The sequence below is a fragment of the Cupressus sempervirens genome, chromosome 1 (genome assembly GCF_028749045.1).
Source record: "Cupressus sempervirens isolate cs-2001-9-10 chromosome 1, ASM2874904v1, whole genome shotgun sequence".
In the NCBI taxonomy this organism is placed as follows: domain Eukaryota; kingdom Viridiplantae; phylum Streptophyta; class Pinopsida; order Cupressales; family Cupressaceae; genus Cupressus; species Cupressus sempervirens.
Window position 1 is genome coordinate 80156635 of NC_143118.1, and position 23585 is coordinate 80180219.

Sequence of the window (23585 nt, forward strand, 5' to 3'; positions counted from 1 at the left end):
GTTATAACATTTTGGTGAAATAAGGTATGACAATTATGTCATCAGTTTTGAAAATTTTGTATTTTTGTATGAGAACCAAGTATTTTATATAGATTATCCAAGTTATGCACATAAGTTAGGCTATATATGCATGACAAAGTATTTTTGCAACTCATGTCAAAGGGGGAGATTGTTGATCTCATTTTGGTTTTGAAAAGGCATTGACAAAATACTTAAGTCATCACATAATAGAACTTAGTATGTACTGAGTAAGTAGTGTATGCTATGAAATATACATAGTTAGTTCCAAGCACCAGTATGTGTTGAGTCAATCAAATGTTGAGAAAGTCATATATGCCAAGTGATTCATATGATGAGTAAAAAAGTGGATGCCGAGTCATTCAAGAGCCCAATTACAATATTAAAGATATAGTGAATGCTGAGCATCAAAGCTTTCAAGTGTTGAGTAAACAGTTTTGGACATAGTTGTTTGTAATGACACAAACTCATATATAAACCATTTTTGGGCTGACTTAAGGATTTTTTTATGATTCTAGAAGACATATACATAGGCATATTGAGAATCCTTATGCAATACATGCAACCAATCAGAAAAAGGGACGTTCTAAGTGACAAAATGGATGAATCACAATTGTTGATTCCTACCTAACCCTAGCTCACCTAAATCTTCTTAAGGAAAATCCTAAAGAGGTCGCATGTATGGATGAGAAGAGAATTAAGAGCGAATGCTAAGTGCAAAGAGAGAGCATTCGTGGTGACTAAGGAGGTTGTGAGTGAGGAATGAATTGCATAAATAGTTAGAGAGAATAGAGCAGAGTAGTTAAAGGATAGAAGAGATACATTTGATCAGGAGGATCAAGTACACATCAGAAAAGAGGAGATCTGATATATAGCAGAGAGGTGCTAACCGAAGGATCAATGCTAAAACATTCTAACAGGTGAATTAGTGAAAATATCTTAACTGAGTAGCCTTAGTAGGCTTTTGTAAATACTTTAATAGGGTACTTAATTTATTGTAATTTGAAGTCCTCTAACAAGGCATTCTTTTAGCAAGGTGTTGAAATCCTTTGACAAGGTAAGATTTAACAATCTTTGTAAGCCTTTAACAGGGAAGACCTTTCATAGGGTAGATCATAATTTATGATCAAACAATTGTAACCTTCATTGGATACACTTTATGACTGCAGTAGTGAAGATTTGTGGGTGTCATCCCCAATCCAATTTTACCATCTCATTGGAGGGTTTCTAGGTAACAAACTTATTGTGTTATGTGTTATTTGTTTCATGCTATGGATGAACATGTGTAGCTAGCTATTTTAGTTTTCATGCTAAATTATAAGATGGATGTGTGGTGAATGTTTTATGGTTAAAGTTTTGAAGTGTTGATTCACCCCCTTGTCCCCCTCTGAGAGCTTACTTTCCCATTGTTAATTCCAACATGGAATAGCCAATAACATGACCTATGAACTTGACAAGCTAAGTGAGGGCCAATTCTTTCAGCTCTTCAATATAAAGGGAAAAGACTTTGATTAATATTGATTGATTTCAACATAATCAAGATATGAACAAAAAAACATATAGATCATATAGGCTAATCAATGTCTTATCCATTGGACAATTCCACAAACCACAAACATACATCCTTGGAATCAATGATACATCTCATATATCAAGACTCTAGATCTATCCTATCACTTTGTGAATGAAACATCTGCATCAAGACTGAATCTCATACTCGACCTATCCCTTCATGAAATTTTCAACCCCATTATATTAAATCATGCATTTAGATGACTCCTTGAATCATAAGAAAAATATACCAAAACATACAACCTAAAAAAATTCACAACTGGATTTGTGCTCTTTGTTTACAAACTACAAAAGATTACAAACAACATAAACAGGAGACAAGAATCAGACTGAAGATAAACTCATTTGGTGGATTTTATTCATTTCCTTGAAACAAATACATGAGGATTCATGAAATGACTAAATAGACTAGAACTATCTCTAAAACTTCATTAATGTTGTTCATATACAAAGAGAAATACTGAGAATGGTGGAAATCCAGCTAAGAACCAACCCATAAAACTTGGGAACCAACCTAGGTGGTATCACAACAATGGAAAACCTTCTGAACTTTAGATTATAATCATAATATCTAAAAAAATTAAATCTTTAGCATGAGTGCTCAATTTTGGGAATATCTGATTTAAATATTTCATTTTATACTTTACGTTATCTCTCCAATCTTACCTGAGTGCCAAGTATCAACTTCTCACTGGTCAAATCTGCCACCCGAGTGAGACCTACACACCTTGAATGTAAGTTCAGAACATTGAGATTTTTGCTTCCCGACCATATGAGACTCTTGAACTCACAAATTTTGTATTATCATAACTCTGTACTTTTGCATTTATGATCTTTTGCTTACCACTCAAATTATGAGGCTCCTGATCATACAAATTTCACATAGCTTCATAACTCAACCATCTTAAGCCTCCCAAACACACAAAATTTGAACTTCATAAATTCACATTTTTCTCATCCTGAACTTACAAATTACCTCTAGAATGTTCCATATCATCACTAATTCATCTCCTCATCATTCACACAGGTCATCAACATTAGTTCTTAGCATCATCACCAGGTCAACGGGCCCCACCATGCTAACCTTGCCTTGCCAAAAGAACCATATCTTTAAGACACTCTATACATTGAGCATTGGCGTATTAAAACAAGAAATTTACTTTCCACATATCACATGTGGGATAATGTGACATCTTTATAACTATTTTCATTCTCCATTCAATGATCATTTCCACACTAGCACTTTACACAAATTCTTGATCTTCACCAATGATATATGCATTAGCTAATTTTTTCATCTCAATGATCTACACATCACCATGATTGGAAAATTAATGATAGATGTCTCAACTTTCCATATAGAATCATTGACTATTTCTATGACAAATATCAGGATACAACTCATGTGTGGTAGTTTTTTTATTGGGTGTTCCTATCCATCCATATTCATGTCTCAAAATCTACATTTGATACTTGCTTGTCTGTTTGCAAGAGTTTTGGAATCAGGTTGTTCTATTCACCCTGTATAGCTATGATTTCCTCTGCATAATATTCCAAAACCAACTAACAAACACATAAGGAATTGTATAAATTTTACAATAACATACATAAGTCAAAACAAGACTCTCCTAGTGAACATTTTCCACCCTTAATTACCCCTTAAAATGTTCCCACAGCTTGCACACATGAATTTTCTACTCCTAGTTTTGATCTTTGAATATTTTAAAGTAATTTTTGCACTTTGAGTATTGCTTCTCTATGCCCCCTGGCTGCCATCTGTGCTTCTACTCTTCCTTTTCCATACCGATGAAACCTTTGACAAAAAAAGCGATTGGATGAGGGTCATTATATTGGGATGTTGCATCTGCATTCAACAAATTGTGAAATCATCGACCATGAATTCATAAATATTGCAACCAGTAATCTCAAGTGTTGAGGGAAGAAAATAATTGCCATGGAAACAATCCTCCTTGTTTGCTTCTGCTTCACCTAATCTGACACTATTTTTCCTTGTGAATGCTTGCATGGACATCATTTGACCTATCCTTACTTCAAAGACTTCCTCCACCCATTTGTCACATCTATCAGTCCTAATGGGAGCCAATTCCTAGCGAAATCCAACCATGTGTTTCACCACTAGAAGCATAGACCTATATTGCTTGGAGAAAACCTTGTCATTATAACTCAAATTTATGGATGAGTATCTCTCTCTTGGTGCTTTTGAGTTCCTTTTAGAAACACTCTGCATACTAGTTTTGGTTCACATATTAATAGGAATCAAATGTCATGTCAATTAGATATAGAAAGTATGAGGCATTCAACAAAATCACTCTCCACCCTCTTCCACACACTTTGCAAAGGATAAAAAATGAGAAATCTATTATATTCAAGTGTGGCCTCCATTGGCATATGGTAGGTACACTCATACCTAGAAAACACTTTATTCGAATAGAAAACATTTCACACTCCACTCTCATATTAGCAGGTAGCATAAATAAAATCAACTTCATGATGTTACTTCACCAAAAAACCTTAGATTAAACAAAAGGTTAGGTTTAACTTCATTACTTTACTACTCATTGTGCATATAGCCACACACATTCCATTTTAATTTTAGTTGATGATAAGCATATTACAACTTATTTCATACTTGGTCAAAGAGAATCCATCCTCATTATTTGAAACATACCATTATTATTGTAGCATCTTTAGATTGCAAGATTTCAAAATATCAAATTCATTCTAATCTCTTTTAGTCATCTTCAAAATTCCATGATGCCTCATTAATCTAGTGAAGCTGGTCGGGCCCTAGTATGGGTCTGAATAATTCTTTTTCTTTTTCAAACTGAAACACTTGATGCTTGAAAATTACTAACTTGAATCCCTAAACTAACTGGATTAGATCTAGATCAAAATTGACCATTAGTTGATCATTTAAAAACTCATTTTACCCCTTTCTACAAACTGTGATTTTATGTCTAGAAGCCTCTAAGACTAGCTTTAAAAATTGACTGAAACAAACAACTGGGCCCTAAGATTTGACATACTATTCTCTATTCCACATTCTTGTACCTTGTCAGATTTCATGTCATGACAACATCTAGGTCAAAAGATATCTAATGTAAAAGTTGCTCACTTAAAACTGCTTGCAAACAAACATGTCAGAAAATAATGAAGTGCGTTCGGTTTTGGCTTTGAAAATAGGTCAAATGATCACTTAGACACATAAAAATTTGGGCATTAGTTTATTGTTATGAGGAGAGCAGAGTAACGTGACTCACCGCGAGTTGGGCAAGTCACACGAGTCAGTGAGCCATGCCCTTGCAACCAAGTCATAATGACTGGTGACTCATGAGTAGTGAGTTAGGTGGCGTGACTTGCCTGACTCGTGAGTCACATCATGACTCGCGGGTCATGAGCAGGCTGACCTAGCCACGACAATAAAAAATTGTGTGGCCAAAAAACATAAAAAAATCATAATTTTTTAATGTTTTTTTTCTTCTGTCTTATTCTTATAACCCTAAAAGGGCTTTCATAACACTCTATTGTGAGAAGAAGAAAGAGAGAGAAAGCTAGAAGAGAAATAGAGTGTCCTTGTTTTGCAACTAGTTGAAAGGAAGAGGAGAAAAGCTTGCATTTGTGACATTGGAACTTGCATTTAGATCATCAAGGAGTTTATAGGAGCTCTTCTCAACACTTCCCAAAGCATTTGAAAGAGGTAAGAGTTGATTTTTTAGATTTTGATGATTTTTTTCTCTATGCTTATGGGTTTTTTGGATGAATTTTTTTTGGTTTGTTTATGAGTTTTTTAAAAAAATTTTAGATCTTCATAAAATATAATGCTTAAATGGTAATATTTGGTCTAAAATGTCTTATTGCAGAAACCTTTACATTTTACCTTACTCATAATGGCTCTTGGAGGTAAAAAACCCAAGCTCTCTAAAAGGTAATAAAAAAGATGAGTGTTGGAAGTACACCATAGACTTTCCGAGTAGAACTAGAACTCAAACAAAATGCCTATTTTGCAAAACCATTAATAGTGGAGAGATAAATAGATTGAAATACCATATTGTTGGCATACATGGTCATGATATTGAGCCTTGTAGAATTGCAACTGTTGAGGATCAACATTTTTGTTATGTAGCCTTATAAAAATATGAACAAGAAAAGGAATTAATTTTTTTTTTTAGCAAAGTTAGCTCAGATTGGTTCTAATTCCCTTCCATGCTCATTTGAAAATGTTTTTGAGTTAGTAGGTTGTGTTGGAGAAGGTTCTTCCCTTACCCCCTATCGTCCTAGTGCTTCTGCTAGTCATACTTCTTCTACATCTATTCTTTGCATTGCTAGTGGTACCATAGTTGCTACCCCTTCTAGTAGTATTGGCTTTACCTTTCATCCTAGAGTCAGAAAATCTAGGTTGGACAATTTTTTTGTATCACGTTCCACTCTTGGTGCACAACCCTCACTTGAGAGCTTGGGCTGGAATAGGGAGATACATGAAGCTGGAATACGAGCAATTTGCAAGTTTTGGTTTTTCTGCAACATTCCATTTATAGCAGCGAGGTAATTCAACTTCATTTATATTTGATTGTTTTACATTTTAAACTTTTAAGTTTTAAAATTTAAATTCTATTTTATACTTTTAACTTGATGTTGAAAATTTGAAAAATGCTAATTAAAATATTTTTATAAGTGTAACAGGACTCCTTATTGGTAGGGGATGATTGATGCAATTTCCATCTGTGGTGTGGGGTCTAAAGCCCCCACTGAAGATGTGTTGAGTGGCCCCCTCTTACTAAATATGGTTGAGGAGATGAAACTTGAGTTGGAGGACCATAGAAATATTTGAAGCCAAAAGGGGTGTACCAGTATGACAGATGGATGGACAGATAGGAGGAATAGGACCCTCCTAAATTTTATTGTTTCTAGCGGAGGTAATTCATCATCCTCCACTTCTTAAAGTTTAAAATTTAATGTATTATTGAATAAAAAATTTTTTGTTTTATTGACTATTGATTCTTGAATGATAATTATTTTGTTTAATTTTCAATTTTAGGATCCACCATGTTTTTGAGGTCTATAGACGCTTCCTCACATGTGAAAATAAAAAATTCTTATGTAAGGCTATTGAGGAGGTCATAAACGAGGTGGAGGAAGAGAATGTTGTCCAAGTGGTGACTGATAATGTAGCTAATTATGTTGCCGTAAGTAAAATTTTAACTTCTAACTTTCTAAGTTCTACTTCTAACAAATTTGTTTTAGTTTTTCATTAAATTTTGAAAATTAAAAGTTTTTTAATACATCAAAAATTTTCATTGTTTACTAACTAATTTAAATTGCTGCAAGAAAATTTTTGATGGAGAGACACCCAAAAATCTTTTGGGCTCCATGTGCAGCCCATTGCATTAACCTCATGTTAGAGGATATTGGCAAGCTTGTATGGGTGAAATCATGTGTTGCTAAGGCCAAAAATCTTTGTAAGTTCATCTATAATCATGCCTTGGTCCTCAACACTATGAGGCAATACATGAAAGGAAAAGAGTTGGCTCATCTTGGTATCACAAGATTTGCCTTTAATTTTATCACACTAAAATCCTTGCTGAGTTCAAGGTTAGCTTTGAGGTGCATGTTTGTTGGTCCAGAATGGAGTTCCTCCTCCTTTGCCACTAGCTGTGCAAGGATAGATGTGACAAAATGCATTTATGATGATGAAGGTTTTTGGGAGCCATCTTCAAAGATTGTGAAGGTAATTTAAATTTGAAAAGCTTAAGTCTTAAAATTTTATAAATTAATTTATCTCATACATATTTTTGTTTTATTTTCATTGTGCAACTTTGCAAAGTTTCAACATTCACTAAATTATTTTTTTGTTTAATTGTTTTGTAGATCACTAAGCCCCTTGTAGCCCTCCTATGAGCTACTGATGGTGAGAAGCCTTGTATGGGCTACATATATGAGGGCATAGATAGGTCAAGGAGGCTATTAAGGCCAAATATGTAGGAGTTGAGGAAAACTATGGCCCTATATGGGACGTAATTGATATGAGATGGCAAAATCAACTTCATAAGCCCATCCACGCAATAGCTTATTACCTCAATCTGACATACCATTTTTGTGAAGATTTCAAGGAAGATGAGGAGGTTCTTAGTGACCTATACACTGTGATATCGAAGATGACCACTAATGCCACAAATATATTGCTTAAGATGGATGCCTATAATAATGCGTCAGGGCCCATTTTTTCAAGTCAAATTTGCAAAGAAGGTCATACAAAATTGCAGCCAAGTAAAAATTGTAGCTTAAGCCTTATACAATCTAGTCTCTAAATTTCTAGCTTTAAACTTTAAAGTTCAAATTTTGAAATGAGACTAATATTTTTTTCTTCTCCTTTTTTCAAAATTCAAATAGATGGTGGAAAATGTTTGGGCCTTCAACCAAAAACCTTTAGCAAATCGCCATCCACATTTTGAGCTAGCCAAGTAGCATTTCTAGCTATGAGCACAATTAGAGCATGTTCGAGCACATCCACTAAAAAAGGCATAACAGGTTGTCTGTGGAGAAAATGAATAGGCTAGTCTTTGTGCATTACAACCTATGCATTAGGACCAGAGAGATTTTGGATAGTGAAACCTCTCTGATTACTTTAGAGGAGGTTGATCAAGAGTCCAAGTGGATCACTAAGGCTACTCATCCTATCTTTGATGACAAGGACCTATGTTGGGTTGACCAGGTAGATAGAGAGGGCTAGGCTAAGGCTGTGGCTATGGTAGCAGAGGACCAGAGAGCTCCAGTTGTTCCTAGTGGCACCTCACAGGAACTGACAGAGCTAGAGACTATAGTTGATCCTAGTGGCACCTCACAGGCATTGGCAGAGACAGAGGCTATAGTTGATCCTAAAGGCACCTCATAGGCTGATGCTATGGCTAATGAGTCATCCTAGACCTACCTTAGATGCTTTACTAAGAGGCATTTTATAGATTATACTGAGCTTGAGGTTGAGGTTGAGGTTGGGCATGAGATGAGGACGAGGATGAGGATGAGGATGAGGATGATGATGAGGATGAGGATGATGATAAGGACTCTAACTAGGAGCTATAGCTATAGTCTTGTTTTAACTTTTTGTTTAACTTAATATATGATCAAAATTTGGAACATTTGATGATGACTATTGAATCTTGATGTGTTGGATTTCATAATACATATACATTTTGATGGGTTGCATAGATTTATCATTTTATATATGATTCTATATTTTAATTTTATAATATTTCCTTCAACTACTATTTAAACTTTAATTACTTGTAATATAGTATTTAGCAATTTACCTTTGTAGTATTGTACTTATGTAATTGATGTATGTTTGAATTTTAACTTTAAGTATGTGCATTATGATCAAATTATCTTCTATTTAATGATGTTATTGTGTCTTTAAGATTTATTCAATAATGGGTGCATGGAATGTTCTTTAAATCCTAAAAAATCTAATTTTTTTTGAGGTTTTTTCACTTTGCTGAGTCACCACCAAGTCACCATCGAGTCATTTCAGAGTCCGAGTCGAGTCACGAGTCAAGTTACCCTTGTTGAGTCCGAGCTAGGTCTAAGTCACATTACTTTGGAGGAGAGTATGAATCTTTAATTTGGGTTCATGACAAATAACTAAGAAAATTTGCAAGCATGCAAAGTTAGGCACTCAGAATTGTAGATCTAGGAATACTAGCAGAACAACAATTTTCGCAAACAGAATGGATCTGGGAAAGTGTGTAGACAGATTGGTCAAGACTTGAAAACTATCACACTTAGAGTATTTTAATAGTATAATATAATGGTACAATCCATTTGGTCTCATCTATTACAGATGTAGAGTTATGACATCCCGAATAGGGGTTCCAATCAATCTGCACTTTTTTGACACTAGTAAAACTTTATAAATTGCATTTGGAATCGCATTTGAAAACTAGTCAAATGGATTCCTCATAGGCTCAAATCTAGAACAAAACAACTATTTGACCCCTAAAATAAAATGCAAAAGGAATTTGTTTATTTTGGTCAGCTAGATCAAAATTACAACTGGTCAAACAGGGCTTCCCAGAATTCTAAGAAATATGCATCAGTATGACAACAATAAACAACCAACTTTGAGGGTTTTAAAAACCAGTCAAAACATATTGAAATAACTTGAAAATTGAAACATAAGTTCTCTGATATGTATACTAAATACTCCCAAATTTGCAAGTCATGAAACTTTATCAGGTGTAAGATATTCAATTGCAAACTAGGCTTCCTATCGATGTTTGGCACTTTGGCAAAAATGTAGATATGAACAATGCTCAAAATGATGCTTCATGAAATGACTCAAAAAGGAAATTTATCATTATGAGAAACATGCATATACTAAGTGAAAAGTGTTAGAAACATGAAGCACTTCATAGGCCTTAAAGTAACAACTGGGGTACACATGCATGAAGAGCTTTTATAGGGGCTCAATTTGACTCAAAATTTAGAATGGTACTCAAAATCAGGTCTTCAATTTTGAGTCCCAACAGTGGCTCTATTTGGGGATACCTGTCACTTATGGGAATGGAAACGATTCAGATCTATGGAAGAAGCAGACCACTCCAAAAATTTCTCTCGAACAACTTTATTGAAAGCAAGAAAACTACTCCTAAGCTGTACAAATGATCTCGGGCTACCAAACCTCAACAAAACTTCTTACCTCTATCATAGAACTGATTTTCATTTCCATTTTCATGAGGTAAGCTAAAATAATTACTTCCATTAGTTTCACCAATCAACTTAGCATTCTGAAACAACTCATTTGGCAAAACCAATTCTACATCTTCATGTTCACAGTAGATATACAAACTAGGAACCACTTCAACAAAGTGTTCACTATAAACATACAGATCAAAATGCTCAAATATATTAGAATCAAACTAAAATTAATTTGTACTAAATGACTTATGCATGCTATCCAATGGAAACACAAAGGAATCATACTCTTCTTGATTCAAGGAGTCACTTATATCATGGATTTGAAACTCACCTTATATAACCAGATATGAAGGGGACATGAAATATGATTTCTCCTCATTTGCAATCTTGTTTGACATCTAATTAGATTCAACATGTTCTAGAAATCCTTCACATTCTTCAAACAATGGATTAGTTACCATGTTACAAAACTTATCATGAAAGTGTTCACAAATAACTTGCTGATTGCTATAATTGTTTCTTTCCAAAAACTCCTTGGAAAATCTATCAAACTCATCATCACTAGATTCATCAGCACAAAATGGAAAGTCAAGATCAAATTCACAACTTTTGACCTTTTCCTTGTCATCATATGAAACATCAAAAATTGATGCAACATTACCAACATGAGAGGGATTTGAATCATCACTAAATCTTCCCTTAGTAGTATTCTTTACATCAGATAAGTCATCATGTGTATTGAAATTTGGACTACTATCATATACGCCTCCAAAACTTGACACATAATATTCTAATTTTATATCACTTTCAGCATCAACCTTTGGGGAAAGAACTTCATCTTGAGAAGAAACATAACAAGGGAAAACCATATCATCCTTAGAAACAATTGCATACCTTTCACAATCACAAGCTAATAATTGTGAGATTTCATCAACATTCAACAAGACTTCATCACAAATCTGTTTTCCTTGGCTAAGATTATAATTTGGTTGATTTGAAAAACTTATAGCAACAGTACCATTAGCAAAACAATTTGAAAAATAACAATCATTACTACAACATATTTCCTCTTCTTAGTACAATACCTCAACATTAGATACTTTATCCTTCTCATTTTTCATCACACAAAGAGTTATTTGTACTGCTGTTAGAAATTTCCACACTCTCATACATACTATCACATGATTCATTTTCAGTTATATATCCATCTTCATCTTGTTGACTGAAATCATCTGATTCACTAGATCTAGAATCCACATCTTCATATTCACAAGACACATTATCAAAATCTATAGATTCACTACATTCACTTTTATCATTAGAAGATTCAACGAGAATTCTATTGTTATACAAATCACTTTCCATCTTCTTGATGTACTTTTCAACTTTCAAAATATTTTGTAATCTTAAATGAGCTGGAAAATTAACTAAATCAAGCATAAAGACTTCTAGGAAAATAATGGTTAATTAAAATTCCTTTGGTCTTAAAGAAAAATGCAACTCCATGAGTTCTAATGTAAACTTTATATAAACTTGATCATCTCTTAGACCTTGAATACTTTCTACTATATTTCTTATGAAACTGACAATCTGATGGTGGAGATCCTTTTTTATGTTTATAATATATTCAAGCACACTTTCATAACTTGGTAAACTAACTTTAGATTCGAGATCTGATTCTATTTTGAAACAAAATTTCTAACTACCTCTTTCCTTAGTGTTGAAAACACTGAATAGAGGCAACCATTCTTATCACTTAAATTTTCATGAAAGTAAAACTCATGAAAATTAAAATACCTTCAAGTGTTGATGCTGTAACTCAATTTTCTAATTTAGCATTGGTGCAAACATGAACTTATTCACACCATTCATAAAAACTATGTAGAGGTGCAAACATGAACTTATTCACACCATTCATAAAAATTATGTAGAACCACCACCTCCTTGAATGAGAACACAAAAATCACTATAGTGATTTGTTTTCTAACACTTCAATTTCTTACAACAAAAAATGCATACAACACTCTAATAACTTGTCTTTTCTTGAACTACTATCAAAAGCTTCAGATCTACCCATGCAAAATGAAAATCCCTTAAAATATTCGATATGAAATCAACTAGGGACTAGTACAAAGATTTTAGAGTTGTCACTCACACTTGTGAGAAAATATTTGAAACATAATTTGTCACTTGAAAAATTTGAACGAGACTTTGAGTTTTTAGGAAAAATATACAAATCATCAAACCACTCTTGGAGATTTACAAATTTGGAAAAGAGAACAAACACTTTTGATCATTCTTGACTCTGAACTTTGCAACAACACTTTGAAAACATTACCTAGGTAAACTGATTAATGATGAATTCACTAGTAAAAATTCAATTTACATTCAACTTTCAAAATACTACTATCCTGAATAAGGTTACCACTAGGAGACATGAATTTTCAACAAAGAAATGGAAAACACTTAACAACCTTGTTACTGTAGCAAATTCTTCACATGCCTTTCTTCCAACTGTATTGAATATCTTTTCAGATTCAATACTTCCCCAACAGAGTCACCATTTTTTTGGCTCCTAAATTAACATCTTTTCAATAACCCAATGATAGGAATAAATACATCTAGGGGCAGCTAATTCCCAAGTTCAACATACCTATTTAGACATCGGGGCTAACTATAAGGCTATACTCCTTCTTCTTTAGGCTCTGCAAGACCTAGGCAGGTGAACCTAAGATTCATTCATATGGTACTAGTATCCACAACATACATCTAAATCTAGATAAAGCATATTGAAACCCCTAAATCTTCTATGCTTTATACAAATAACATATCCATGAAATAGCCAATAAAATGACCTATGAACTTGATAGGCTACGTGAAGGAAAATCCTTTTAGCTCTTCAATATAAAGGGAAAAGACTTTGATTAATATTGATTGATTTTAGCATAACGAGGATATGAACAACAAAACATATATATCTTTTAGCTAATCAATGTCTTATCCATTGGGAAATTCCACAAACCACAAACATACATCCTTGGATATTAGTGATACATCTCATATATCAAGACTCCAGATCTATCCTATCACTTTGTGAATCAAACATCTGCATCAAGACTAAATCTTGTACTTGACCTATCGCTTCATAAAATCTACAACTCCATTATGGTAAATCAAGCATTTACATGACTCCTTGAATCATAAGCAAAATATACCAAAACATACATCCTAAAACAGATTGCAACTGGATTTGTGCTTTTTGTTCACAAACCACATAATATTACAAATAACATAAACATGAGACAAGAATCAGACTGAAGATAAACCCATTTGTTGCATTTTATTCCTTTCCTTGAAACAAATACACAAGGATGCATGAAATTAACTCATGAAATAACTAAATAGACTAGAAATATCTCTAAAACTTCATTAATGTTGTTCACATACAGAGAGAAATATTGAGAATGGTGGAAACATAGCTGAGAACAAACTTAGAAAACTTGGGTACCAACCTAGGTAGGATCACAAAAATGAAAAACCTTCCAATAAACTAGAACCAACCTAGTTGGTATCATAACAATGGAAACCCTTCCAATAAACTAGAACCAACCCTTACAATCAAAGAAAAAGAGAAAGATATAAAGAAAGAAGAAGAATTAGGATATGATTTGGAAGTGACACATGTCCACTTGAATCTTCATCCCATGCTGCTGCAAAGCCTCTCTCTTCTCTCTTCCTTCAACTAAAAATCAAATCTCATCATTTTGTTTCAACAATGTGATCAAAATATCTTCAAAATGATGGAAACCACAACTAATTTGCAAGAAGACACAAAACTGCCAGTAAAACTTAGGCCAAAACCCATGCTAAATGGTTTTAAAGGCAAAACAACATTCCTAGGAACATTTTCCCCAAATCTAGAGCCAACAAACTTCTCTATTTTCTTTCTAATTGATTCTGAAACTCTATCATGAAAAACACCCATTTTGCTAAGAACACCCTTGATTTTACAAATTTGCTTATAACTTTTGCCACTTATGACCTAGACATATTCTGACTATAGATTTTAAAACTTCATCTTCTCCACTTTCCAATAGTATATTACAGTCCATATTTTGGCAAAACATAGGGCCCTTGGTGTGCATTTGAAGTTTTAGGCCCTTGGCTATGAACATAGCATTACAAATGTTAAAAATATTTTACTTTTAAATAGTCTAAACTTTAGATTACAATCATAATCTTTGTAAAATTTAAATCTTCAATATGAGTGCTTAATTTTGGGAATATCTAATTTTAATATTTCATTTAATACTTTACCTTATCTCTCCAATCCTACCTAAGCGCCAAGTGTCAACTTCTCACTGGTTGAATCTGCACATCACCATGACTGGAAAGTTAATGACAGAAATTACAACTTTCCAAATAGAATTGTTGTCTATTTGCATAATAAATATCATGATACAACTCATGTATGGCAGTTTTTTATATTAGGTATTCCCGTCCATCCATAGTCATGTCTTAAAATCTACATTTGACACCTACTTGTCTCTTTGTGTGAGTTTTGGACTCAAGCTGCTCCATTCACCCCATACAACTACAAATTTCTTTGCATAATCATCCAAAACCAACTGACAAAAACATAAGGAATTGTATAAATTTTACTATAACATACATAAGTCAGAACAAGACTCTCCTGGTGAACATTTTCCACCCTTAAGTACCCCTCAAAATGTACCAACAGTTTTCACACATGAATCTTCTACTCCCAGGATTTTGATCTTTGTATATTGTTAAGCAATTTCAACACTTTGCATATTGCTTCTCTGTGCCACTTGGCTACCATATGTTCTTCTACTCTTCCTTTTCCACACTGACAAAACCTTTGACAAAAAATACAATTGGATGAGGGCCGTTATATTGGGATGTTGCCTCTGCATTCTACAAACCATGAAATCATCAGTCATGAATTGATAAATATTGCAACAACTAATCTCAAGTGTTAAGGGAAGAAAATAATTGATATGGAAATAGTCCCCCTCATTTTCTTTTGCTTCATGTAAATTGTCGTTAGTTTTCCCTATGAATTCTTACATGGACAAGATTTGACCTATCCTTACTTCAAAGACTTCCCCCACCCATTTTTCACATCTATTAGTCCCAATGGGAGCCAATTCCTAGCAAAAACCAACCATGCATTCCACCACTAGAAGTATAGACCCCTGTTGCTGGGAGACAACCTTGCTATTCTAACTTAGAGTTGTAAATGAACATCTATCTCTTGGTGCTTTGGAGTTCCTTCTGACAACACTTTGCATACTAGTTTTGGTTCATAGATTAATGGGAATCAAATGCCATGTCAAATTAGATATAGAAAGTATGAGGCATTCAATACGACCACTCTCCACCCTCTTCCATACACTTTGCAAAGGATAAAAAATGAGAAATCTATTGTATTCAAGTGTCACCTTCATTGTCATATGGTAGGTACTCTCATACCTAGAAAACACTTTTTCTGAATAGCTAACATTTCACACTCCACTCTCATATTAGCAAGTGGCATTAATAAAATTAAATTCATGATATTACTTCACCAAAACAACTCAAATTAAAGAAAAGGTTAAGTTTAACTTCATCACTTTACTGCTCATTGTGCATATAACCACACACATTCTATTTTAATTTTAGTGGATAATAAGAATATTACAACTCATTTTATGCTTCGTCAAAGAGCATCCATCCTTGTTATTTGAAATATACCATTATTATTGTAGCATCTCTAGATTGAAAGATTTCAAAAGATCAAATTCATTCTAATATCTTTAAGTCATCTTCAAAATTCCACAATGCCTTATCAATCTAGTGAAGCTGGTCGGGCCGTAGAGTGGGTCTAGCTAATTTTGTTTTTTGAACTAAAACACCTGATACTTGGAATTCACTAAATTGACTCCCTAAACTAACTATATTATATCTATATCAAAATTGACCATTAATTGATCATTTAAAAACTCACTTTACCATTTTATGCAAACTATGATTTTCTGCCGAGAAGCCTCTAATACTGGCTTGGAAAACTAACTGAAACAAATAACCAAGCCCTGAGACTTGACATACCTATTCTCTATTCCAAATTTTTATACCCTCTTAGATTTCATGTCATGATGACATTTGGGTCAAAAGACACTGACGATCAAAGTTTCTCACTTAAAACTGCTTGCAAACAAACATGTCAGAAAACAATAAAGTGTGTTCAATTTTGGCTTTGAAAATATGTCAAATGATCACTTGGTGGCACAAAAATTGGGGTATTAGTTTAAAGTCATTATGAGAGCACAAATCTATAATTTGGGCTCATGAAAAATAACTAGGAAAATTTGGCAAGCATGCGAAGTTAGGTATTCAGATTGCAAAACTGTTAACACTAGCAAAATAATGATTTTCATAAACAGAATGGACCTAGGAAAGTATGTAGATGGATTGGTAAATACTCAAAAAATGGAAAAATTAGAGTATTTTTAGAGTAGAAAATAGTGGTACAATCCATTTGGTCTCATCTATTACAGATGCATAGTTATGACAACACAAACAAGGGTAGCAATCAATCTGCACTTTTTTGAGATCCATAAAACTTTATAAATTGCATTTGGAATTGCATTTGAAAACTAGTCAAACGGATTCATCATAGGCTCAAATATGGAAAAAATAAGTTTTTGACCCCTGGAATGAAATAAAAAAGGAATTTCTTCATTTTGGTCAACTGGGTCAAAATTATAACTGGTCAAACAAGGCTTCTTAGAATTTTGAGAAATATGCATTAGCATGACAATAGTAAACAACCAATTTTGAGGGATTTGAAACCTAGTCAAAACATATCAAAATGAATTGAAAATGGAAAAATAGGTTCTCTGATATGCATACTAAACACTCCCAAAGTGGCGAGTCATGAAACTTTACCGGGTCTAATATATTCAATTGCAAACTAGGCTTCCTATCATTGTTTAACACTTTGGCCAAAATGTAGATCTAAACAATGCTCAAAATGACGCTTCATAAAATGAATCAAAAAGGAAATTTATCATTATGGGATGCATGTATATGCTAAATGCAAAGTGCTAGAAACACATGCATGAAAAGGTCTTATAAGGGCTCAATTTGACTCAAAAATTAGAATGGTACTCAAAATTAGGGCTTCAATTTTGAGTCCCAACACAACCAACATGTATACAATTTCTAAGAGGTGCATCAGTAGTTGGTCAGGAAGAACCTGAGGTTAGTCATGATATTAATTGTTTTTCACCTTATTTTGGTCACTTCTACATCATTTTTTCAAGTTTTTTACTAAAGTGTTGTCCTGAACCTAAGATTCCAACTTCCAGATGCAAATAGAAGTTGACCCTATCTAGGGAAGTCAACCCTATCAGGAAAATTGACCTTGACTTAGAAATATGACTTAGTCCAGTCAAGGTGGTCTTTCCAATAGATTCTAGATTAGAGTTTTGACACAAGGAGTTTTTTTTCATTTTGCAAGATCTTTCTTCTTTACAAGAGAATTTGATGTCACATTCAATGCACTTCTTCTGAGAGAGCAGGCAAGATTTATAAGATGATGAGATATAACTATGGAGAGATGTAGGCATGTATTGGGTAGGCTAGCTATCATACCTAATCTTTTTTCAGGTGAAGTTACTAGAGCTTTATAAGGAGATGGAACTAAGATACATGAACATTCTATCTAGCTATAAGAGAAATAAAATTACCTTGGAAGATGTATACAAGATCCTCTATCTTCCTATTTGTGGGAATCTAGTGAGGCCACATGAAGAGAGAGATGTAGAGGAGATTCATAGTGATGAGGAGTACTGCTTAGGTCATCTATCATAGGTGAAGACCCAAGTAGACCAAACACATATTTTTCACATAGTACTAGGTCTAACCCCATTGGTTCGACAAGTGATATTTTGCCTCATATTGTGTTTGGTGATCTAGAATCGTAAGTGGATAGTTTTTGTGGCATCATTTACATACATGTTCAAATAGTTAGAGTTAGAGGGGAATTTTTTTGCATGGGGGAGGAATATGATAGTAGTGTTATAATTTGAGCTAAGCATACTCATCCAATATCAAAGAGATAGCTTAACAATATGTATAGTCTTGTAGGTTTGGATGTTTGAGCACTTCTTATGTACTAGACCAATAGGTTCTTGTGTTACACTAAAGGAGACCTTGTCAAGAGTATATGCCTACCCATTGAGAGAGATGTAGAAGTTCAAAGATATACTATACTAGAGGGTAAGATTTGATTGCATTCTAGTGGTGGAAATAATGTGCAGGCCACATCTATAGATGGAAGAGTGGCCAGACATGACATATCAGATAAGATAGTCTTAGAGGATGCGATTGTTAGAGGGATGACATAATTATGTGGTCATGTTGTATTAATTTGATCGAGTATTGTGATAGTTTGGCCTATAACAAGGTATCCCTAGAGAGATATCATGGTACATACATCCTAGCAAATTCATCCAATGACTTGGGGTTGTACTTAGGCCTATATTACCCAATATCATCTCTAGTGATATGGAGGAGGAATAGGAAATTTTGGTTCCATCAGAATAGTATGTAGTCATCACATAAGACTACATATAATATTACACTATTAATGGAATGAGAGTCATCTTCCTAGATGACTACCTCATTGGCCATCTAGGTCCCTTCTATAGAGCTCAAAGAGGAGTACATGGAGAGGAGAATAAATGGATGAGAGATGAGGAGGGGATGAGAGAGGAGGATGGGTCTCAGGGAGGTACCATAGATGAGGAGATTCTTGACGTAGAGGGAAGATGATATGATAGACTCGAGCCCATAGTAGAGGAGACACAAGCATAGAGAAGAGGTAGTGCTAGAGCATAAAATAGAGGAGGCTAGAGGAGATGCCCCAAGTGGACCATGCCATAGATGAGGATCCAATATTCATTGTACCAGCTAGACCACTTTGAGAATGGTGACCACACCCTCATACTAAGACACAACCTCTATAACTGAGGCAATGATCAAATAAAATATTGGTTGAAGGAATACCAAAGTGAGTAAGATATTTTGAAGAATGAAATCACAAATACAATCAATGGCGGTGTAATAAAGAGGGACATATTCAACCCATTTTGTGAAATATTTAGTGGTTGTCAAAATGTAGTGTGTCCTTGTGATGAAGGAGGGAGATTTTTCCTATTAGATCCAAACCACAAACACTAAAAGGATATAGACATAATTGAGTATGAATTATAGTAGAAGGAGAATGAATAAGGTTACCATGTTGTTGACATTCTAGACACCTTTTGACAAAAACAAAAGAATCATGTCCATTGTTTGCCAATAATATCTCATTCTTAAGAGTTTATTCACCAATGACCTTCCACCAAAATTCCCTCCGCAAAACACAGAATGAGATTCTTGTAAAGGTATTGGGATCTTATTATTTCTAAGACATCTAGGTAAATGGCCATCATAGTATTACTTGTAAAAAGTGTCAGCTAGAATGATGTAATAGGCTGCCAGTTTTTGAATCCTATTATGGGCATTACATGTAGAAGATTTAGTGAAGGTAAAATCCCTCAAGTATTGAAAGATGTCTGAATATCATTCATCCAAATGAGAACTAAAATAACGAGCTACAATTAGACTATCCTACATAACCACAAGTTCATTAGGGTATGAATAGTAAATTGGAAGTCCTTATTATCAAGAAAAATAAGAGATGTGACACTATTCATAGTGTCAACATGCCTATTATCTTTCCTAGGTACTATATACCAAAAATAGGTAAACTTCTCGAAGCCCTTCTATCGAAAGAATCTCATGGATTGACAAGCTTGAATGGCGACTTAGACCTCCCTAGTCATAACATAAAAAGGGTGCAAATGAAGTGTTGTAGCTCTCAAATGAGCTTAGATATGAAGCCCCTTGCAAGGTTCACCATGAAATGGGAGATTTGAGAACAAGATAAAGAGTGCAAATGTCTAAGAACCAAAGATGTTATGCAATGCAAGTACTACTAAACTAAGAGAATGAGAAATGTAAAGTTAAATTGGCAAGCATGAAGTGTTAAAATCCCCTATTTAAGATAAATGAGTTATTCTAATGCATGAAAAGTGTTGGTGTAAATAAGTATTTACTATTTACACTTTACTTAAGTTTACTTAGTTTAATGCATTTTTATATTAGTTGTCATGTAGACACCTAAGAGTTTACATATTCATATTAGTTGTCATGTTGACAACATAGTAGTTTGTACTCCAATTGAGCACATGTTGTCTACTACATCTCTTTATGAGATACACCTTTACATTCTTATCCTCACATTGTTGCATGTACATTCATGCACAATGGAGGATAATCCACTCTTGGTGGACATGTTCTTAGTTGGTATGCTTATCTCTTTTCATGACTCCTAGTCATCTTGATTTCCTTTATATACAAGGCTCTTCTATTATGTATTCATCCAATTTTATGATATCCAATTATCTAATTAATCCAATTATCTGATCAATCCATTTTCCTTTGATCATAGCTTGTCTCTCTTGTGCTATATCTTGAGCTTCTAGATCTTGGCATTTCATTCTTGCCTTGGGAAAATTCTTACATGGTATCAAAGCTATACCAAATTCTTACATGGTATTAGAGCCATAGAAGTTTCATTGCATAGCCATTAGAGAGATTTTTTTTTTGTAGGTCAACCTTGGAGCTTGCTAGTGCAAATTAGATGTTGGCATCACATTTAGAAGGTCAAGAAAACCCCTAAATCAACTTTTTTTCATCAAAATCAGACATTTGAGGTGAAATCTAGAGTCATTTTTTTGGAAGTGCGACGACCGTGATTTATGAAAAATAATTACAAAGGTGATTTTCAAACAGTGATATCTCCCTCATATGGACTCTTTTTTTCAAGAAATGTTTTTTGTTTTGGGGTGTTGTGATCCACACATTGCTGTAGGTTATTTGTAGTCTATGTTCTAGGATTTTTCTGAAAATCACAAATCCTAATTTTTACAATTTCAACAGCTTCGTTCGATCTCATATGGACACGTATTTAGGTGCTATTTTTTTTGAAAGTGCATGATATTTTGTCTACTTTCCAGATCTAGTATCAGTTTGGAGTAATTCTAAGTAGACATAGTACTTTCAGTATTTGGTCATTTTTGGCCTTATTTGGCACTTGTAATTAGATCCTTGAGAGATCTTGTGTGTTATATTGTTGAGTCTAATATAGCTTCATTTTTGTTGTTGTAAACATACAAATTAGAAGTCCACTTTTGTTCATTTTACAAGTGGAAATTGTACATGCACTAAGTATAAAGTGACAAAATCATCCATTTTGGGGGGGTTCTTTGATTAAGTGATTTGGGGGGTGTCTTGAGTGTTTACACTTCTCTTTCTCTCGTGTTCTATTATTTTGCATCATGGGTTCTCCTAGGTTTCCACTTTTAACTCCACATAATTATGCTACATGGAAAATTAGAGCATGGAGTAAAATGATGGAAAAATATTTAATTGATTATATTGATGGAACCATGGTTGCACCATACGATCCTAATAAACTACATGAGTGGAATCATAACAATAAGGTTGCTATTGGTACTTTGAGGAAGTATGTATATGAAGATTTTATCTTCCATATTGATAATTGTAAAACTGTAAAGGAAGCATGGGATAAGTTTGCTAGCTTGCATGCAAAAGTAGACAAAGCTAGGGGTTTTGAACTTGATGAAAATCTCATGTCATTAGATCTAAAGGATTTTGAAACAATAAAAGACTATATCATCAAGGCACATGAGCTAAGTATAATGGTTAAGGATTGTGGAATTACCATAGAGGATGAAAAATTGATCTACAATTTGATGAGAAAACTTCCTCCAAAGTATGCATCATTTGTTTTGAGCTTCAACACTCATAAGTTGACCTTAGGTTCTTCCTACACCATGCCTTCATCTGATTCCTCCATAGAGATGTTGATGGTAGAACAATCAAATTTGATGAGCATGGGGATTCTCAAGTCTTCAAAGTCTAAAGCATTGGTGGAAAGTAAAGGGAATCAAGGAAAAGGGTCTAACAAGAAGCAAAAATCATGGCAACAAAATTCACAATAAGAGAAAGAAAACTCAACCTCCTCACCACAAAACAACTCTAACAATAATGAAAAATCATCCAAGAAGGAGTTGCTCACTTGTGCATATTACAAGAAGAATGGACATGAAGAACATCATTGTTATAAGAAGGAGATAGATAAACTCAAGAATCTTATTAAGAAGAATCAAATTGGTCTACCATCAAGAATGACTGATTAATCATCTTCTTCACATTCAGATTTTAATAAAGGAAAGGATCATATGGGAAAAGGTCAAGCCTTAGTAGCTACTTCAAGCCAAGATTCAAGGATATGGCTTCTAGACTCAGGGGCTTCTCATCATATGACATCTTCATAGTCTACATTTTCATCATCTGATCCTCATCATACTCCACATATCTTGATGGGAAATCATACTTACATGAATGTTGTTGAGAAAGGAAACATTGATAAAGGGGAGGGATACTTCAAAGATGTGTTGTGTGTACCTCACCTAAGTCATAATCTTCTTTCCATCTATCAGCTCACTCATGGAGATAGAAGAAGGAATGTGGAATTCACACTTGATTCAATTTTTATCAAAGACTTGGAGACTAGAAAAATCATTTCTACAGGGGTGGTTAATCATGCATCTTGGCTATACTACTTCTCAAACTTTGGTCATGATGATGATAGTAGTTTTTCACTAGATTTTGATCATATTTCCAGCAATGATTCAGATATTGAGGAGAACTTTGGCTACTTGAACTTGGGCGTTCTCACATGTGATCAAGTTCTTGAGCCATCCATTACTTCTACTCCTAATGATATCTCATCTACAATTATTCCTAATGATAGTTGTATTCACATAGCCATGGATACAAGTGATTTAGTGCAACATGATATTCATTGTCTTCTAGACTCAATTACATGGGATGACTACTTGACAAATTTCTAGTTTGTTTGTGGAGTCCTACATTGTAGATTTGGGAGACACTATTGATGGCATTCATCTACTCTTTGGTGAAGATAATCCTTCCTTAGTTGTTGCAAGGGAGAATGTTGACCCTCATCTTCATTCTCTACTTGATCGATCTTTCAAGGTTGACATGATGGTAGATCCTTTGATACAATAGTTGGAGGAGGTCATTTTATTTTTAGAGGAGATATTTGAGTCTTTGATACA